The sequence below is a fragment of the Morone saxatilis genome, unplaced genomic scaffold (assembly GCF_004916995.1).
Source record: "Morone saxatilis isolate NCDOM2014 unplaced genomic scaffold, NCSU_SB_2.0 Contig3, whole genome shotgun sequence".
Taxonomy (NCBI): domain Eukaryota; kingdom Metazoa; phylum Chordata; class Actinopteri; family Moronidae; genus Morone; species Morone saxatilis.
The window spans coordinates 22824003-22830041 of NW_023339873.1; positions in this window are offsets into that span (position 1 = coordinate 22824003).

Below are 6039 nucleotides of genomic sequence, written 5' to 3' on the forward strand. Positions count from 1 at the left end.
GCCTCTGCGCCACAGCTGCCCCCATGATGATTTAAATATTTATTTAAAGGTCCAGTGTTCAACATTTTGTAGGATCAACCAAACCAACGAACACTAGCAAATCAGAGGTAGATTAGAGTAGGTCTACGTGGAATGCATGCAAAAAAATGAAGCGTTATGTGGGCATTTGTGTGCATACTCTACCCACCAGGAGATGGGGTTTCGCAATAATTAGTTGGGGTACTGTGTTTACAAACCTCAAACCCCCTTAGCTAAATAATCAACAGACAATCCAATCCAATAAAAATGCTATGTATGTTATGTATTGAAATATATTTATTTATCAATTAACCATGCATTCGGTGGTTTTCTTGCTGGGTCAAACTGGCCTCTGTCAGTCTCAGGTTCAGCTGTGTTCAATAAAAGGCTGATATGCCCTAAAGCTCTTGTGCTAGTGCTGTGAAAACCAACATTCCCTGGTGCTCAGAGCTCCGAGTAGGGGCGGAAAGTCAGCTAACAGGACTGATAGCTGCACAGCTAACTGAACTAACTTGCTAACAGAAGCTACAGTTAGCAGTAGTTAGCAGTTACTCTAGTGATAAGCTAAAAAAAAGAGAGCTAAAGTTCTCATTGCCATGAAAGTTATTTTGTCTCCACACCAACAACTGCTGCAGCCGAAGGCATTATGTTTTCAGGTGATCTGTGAATCTGTGTTCATCATGACTTTTCTGCTGGTCGCTCTGTATTTTTTTCTTTTCTCCCACACCTACTACGCACACACCTACGCGCCTTATTCGCCCTATTCCTTACAGGAGTTAAGTTACTCTTAGAACAGTACTTTAAATAGATGTCCTTAGAAAAATGAGGAGAGGAAGTCAACCGTAAGGTGCTTCATTAGTGTAAATCATGAGTAGCCCTTTGATAGTAATGATCAGGTAAAATTTTAGGGGCAGCCGTCAACATTTTGTAACAATACAATGCATTTAGTACATTATATGAGCCTGGACAGACATGAACATAAACGGCAACTTGACTAGTTGGTGGAGGCATTCAACTGTCAGGGGGTAAGTCTAGTTACATTGTGGGTCTCCTTAATTCCCTGTCAGACTGGGATAGTGACATTGCCTCATTGCTCCTGCTTCTCTATCTCTTTCTACCTGCAGCTGGACACATAAGGGTCAAAATAACCGCAGATGATGAATTCCAAAGGTGTTAAAAGGGGAATATCAGGACTGTGTGCAGGCCAATAATGTTCTTTCACACCAGACTGGGAAAAACATTTATTTAGGGAGCCAGCTTTGTCCCTGGGGGCAATGTCATGTTGAAACCGGAGAGGGACAAACACAAACTGGTGACCCAAAGTTGGAAGCAACCAAAATATTGTATGCTGTTTCCTGGATTTTCCTTGGATCAAAACAGAAAAAACAGCCCTAGACTGAGAGTCCAGAAAGATGAGAGCACCTGAAGTATCTGCTCCATGTGAGTATAAGTGTATGCTGAGGAGGATTATAAAGCTGATCTAGGGCAGGGTGGGTAGGTGTCTGTAGGGGGGTAGCGGTTGGTGGTGGGTGGTTGTTATGTGAGGTGCTGTTGACAGCATGTGATCATCTCAGGCTTGCAAAATAGCAAGAGCTTTATTTTCTTCCCTCTCAACTCCCTCTCTCTCTGTCGTCTCGAGCGTCTTGGAAAGTGCTCAGATCATATGCAAAGCTGTTTTATGCTAATATGTGTGTACACACTTTGGTAGCTGCGTCGGACCGGCATACACAAACTACATCACAGCCTTTCTCTTCCACCTGCCTGCAGTCTCTTGCTTGTTCTTTTCTTTTCCAGTTTAATTTCTCTCGGCTCAAGACAGGTTACTGCCTTACAAGAATGTGGGCGATGGGAAAGCTAAAGGAAAGGAGCTTTTTTTTGGTCCATTTATGGATTCATTATGGATTCATGGGTTCACCTACCTAAAGTTGCTAGCTTCTTTTATTGGCAAAATGACTATAAGGACGAAGGCTCTGCTGGTGTTGCTCCTCATTCAGTAGAGCAGTATTAGGTAAAAAAAAACAGCTGTCAAATGGACTCACCCAATCCTAACAAATAGTGGCAATTACAATCAAATTAATGGTCCAGTGTGTAGGATTTAGGGGCAGATTCCAACTCCCTCGCTTCACTCTGCCCTTCCGAGAGCAAAGGAGAAACTACGGTGGCTGTGAAAGTGCGGAAAGCAGAAATGTCCATATCAAGAACCACTGTTTGGATTGTCTGTTCTGGGCAACTGTAGTAACATGGCAGACACCATGGAAAGCAGCTGTCTGTAGATATAAAAGTCTCATTCTAAGGTAACAGATTCAGGTGAATACACTAATGAAAATATATTTATGCATATTTTATTCCTCTTACAAAAACAAGAGGTAAAGTTTAAGCACACCATTCACACAGATAGGAGACAAACACACAGAGGAAGAGAGAAACAAGGACACCATGCACACAGGGGAGAGAGAGTGGTGGAAACTCCTGGAGGACCAAGATCCAGATCCAAAGCATATGGAATGAGGCACCGATAGCCAGAGAGAATTTGACTTTGGGGGCAGACAGGATCCCTGTATTCTGAGAGCAGAGAGCACAGAATGGAGATCAGACATATATGAAGAAGAGTGCCCATTTACAATTCTGTAAGACATCAGAAATCTGATCTCACATGGATATGTCAATGAAGGGAGGCTAAAGTTGGTGTAATATGGTCAAATGTTTCTAGTTTTAGATCAACAAAGTCAGGCAGGCAAGATGCTCTCAGTGGGAATAAGGGTCTCTGCATCAGCGACGGATAGTTTTAGCTTAGTTGCGTTAATGAGAAAAGGCGGTCTTAGTGATTCAATGCACTTCAATCTCAGAACCCATCCGGAGCAGCAATTAGCAAAAGTTACACATACCATTGTCATGTTTTTCAAAGTGACCTTTTCATGTTTTCTAAGTGAACTAAGTTAAACACAACAGGACAATAGCCCATCTTAGAGTGGCAGCTGGCAGTCCAGAGACAGTGTTTAACACCATGTGGGGGGAACATCAAGGCCTTCAGCACTCCGTCTGTTGACCACTTGGCTAAATCAGTTTCTCTCTTTCCACTCTGTCTCCCTCACACCTTCCAGCAATGTGATACTCTCAGTTTTTGTAGATGAAAATGTATCCTTTTTCAGACCCTAATGATTTTTTCAAGAAGCTCTTTGAGTGGAGAAAAAAAGGCTTGTATTATTTTTGTTATTGTGGGAGGTTATGAATAACATCCACATGCCTTAGAGTATATAGATCCATGGCAGTGTTGGTTATAAACTTTAATAAAGGTAAATTAACTAATAAAGCTTTCATCACTGCTGGCCTCTGGATTTCAAACGGATTAAACCACTTCCCTTTGGCTTGTAACATTCCTGCTGCATGTGCAACACAGCGCACAAACTCACAAACACACTCACACAATTAAGATATGATATAATTAGGACTAAGCATCTCCAGAGCTCACAAATGAGAGTTCAGTCAGCCAACTCACGTTTTTAATGTTTATTAAGCAGTATAGCATATTTAGATTTTGGCGTCTAGGCTCCGACCTCATCACTCCCCGCAGATATGTTTACATAGAGATATTGGGGAGTGATGCGCAAATACCTTAACCCCCAGTCGGAGCCTACAGGTGGATGCTGGGGTGGTGGTGGGGCGTTCAGCCGGCAGCAGGCAGCAATACCTTAACAGAGCAGCAGCAGCATAGCGGATGGAGGGGCAAAGCAGGAGGGCATTGACAGAGCAGAAAGGGAGAGCTAGGATAAAATTGCATTTAATGAGCCGGCCAGAATTCGGAAGGGAGCGCTGGTTAGTGATTAGGAATAAGCATGTCGATGTGTGATACAGGGCACAGCTCGAGTTGACCTGCCTTGAACTAGCTCACAGGCTTCGCTCCATTAGTTCTCTCTTATTCTTTTTACAGTTTGGCAAATCAACAAAAGTGGAATGGAATTCCTCATTTCCAGAGTTTATTTGAAGAGCAACAGTGAATGGTGGGCAGATGGAGCACTCACCAAGAATGCCATTACAAAATGTTTAGAGGACTGTAAGCGGAGTGTAAGCTACTGCATGCTCTCTGCCACTTGTTTTGCTAGGGAATGGCTCACCAGAACTTTTTCCATGACGTGTGGCAGATGCATGTTGCTGCCTCCAGTTCATCCTCCTGGGGCCCTGAAAGTAAATTTCATGAATTAGTTAGAATCGGAACTACCTTATGTTCCCTTCCCTCCCTTCCCTACATTTTGATCTAGTGGTGACACAAGAAAAAATTTATTGTAGTGTCCAAACTAGAAAGGGTTCACTCTCTAGGGATCTTGAAGGTGCTCACTGGGGATTTTGTTTAGAGCAATGACTTTATAATACAGTGTGGACTTCAAATTCTTACATAATAAATGAGTTAGTACTGTTTGTCAGGCTTTGTTGGAGAAGCATTAATGTGTCTATTTAATTGCACAACTAAACTCCGTATATGATACAATGCCATAGCAGATGTAGAAAATATCAATTTTTTAAATTTCATATTCATCTGAATGTTTGTTGATTATCACTTTGTTAGTGTTCAACATGTGTCTTCCTCCTTTGTTAAACAGCACTCCTGCCCACAGGCCAAGCCCCAATACTATGGTATGTGACACTGGATGAAGGTCCCATTATGCTTAAGGTGTGTGTCTGTGTGTTTATCTGTGGCATTTTCTGGCCTCAGAGGCCCATGCACCGCGTCCTGCCGGGCTTCATGCATCATTGTGAGAGGTTGGCCATCGGGTGATGAAGCGTCCAGTCACCCCCTCCTGGGGCCCTGCTGGAGCCTCTCCCTTCCTCCCAATGACACACACAGTCGGACATGAGGGATTGTCCAGCAAGCAGTGGGGTTGAAACTGTACTGCTTAAGGTGTGTGTACTGAAATGCACAAACACACTACAAGCTCATCAAATCCCATGATGAAGGACAACTATCAAAGTCACAGCATAAAGCTTGGCTGGACTCAATGCAAAAGGAAAACTCCATCTGCAAAAGTCATCAAACAAACGTGAAATTGATTAATGCATCTTTCTAATCACCTACGTATCAAGAATTTACAACTCTGCTAACACTATTAATCCAACACAGTGACCATCTTGAAGTGCAAAAATATTGTATAGTTTGAGCCTGACGTGATGAAAATCATTTGACCCTTTTTAACAATTTTTATAGTCTTACAGTTTTCAAAAAGGCCAAGATAATCCCAGCATGAAATATGACCAAATAAACAAATGGTAAATAGACTCCTTTCTAGGCTTCCAACAACTCAGAGCACTTAACACTACATGTCACATTCATCCACTGATAAAATGGAAACTAAGCGCATTTGCACACATTTGTACACTAATGGGGATCGAGCCGGCCACCTTTTGGTCAATGGGCACCCCTTCTACCTCCCAAGCGACAGCCGTCCCACAATGAAGGCTGAGGACTTTGCTGTAATGTTTGTTTATAGTATCAATGAGAAAACATCACATCATTTTCATGAGTCCAGTTATTTGGAGGTGGGTACTGCAGACCCTCTGGTTTGTTGAAGCAAAGTTTCACTGCAGTGTCTTGAAACAATTAAAAACACATCCAACCCCCGTTCACAGATCCTTCATCTGCTGTCTTTCCCTTTCATTAAAATACTATGGTTTATGGTGCTCTGTTTGTTGCCAATGGTCCTCTGCCTAGCAGTAAGCTTTTGGCTTCAAAGACAAGTAGTATCAAGTGTCAAGTAGAAATTATCAACACATAGATTTTTTGATATTTGTATATATTTTATCAAGCAAAGTTGGCCACAGCCAAGAATATTGTCTCCACAATGATTTTGATGAAATATATTCATGCTCCCCAAAAAGGATTACTTTTTATAAATTTTGCCTTGATCATCAACTATTTGGTCTATGACAAGATATCTGGAAAATAAAGACTATTAAGTATTATTATTGCTACAGTTACTGTTGTTGCTGTTGTCGCTGCTCGCTGTCCCCCATCGTTGCTGCTGTCATCGT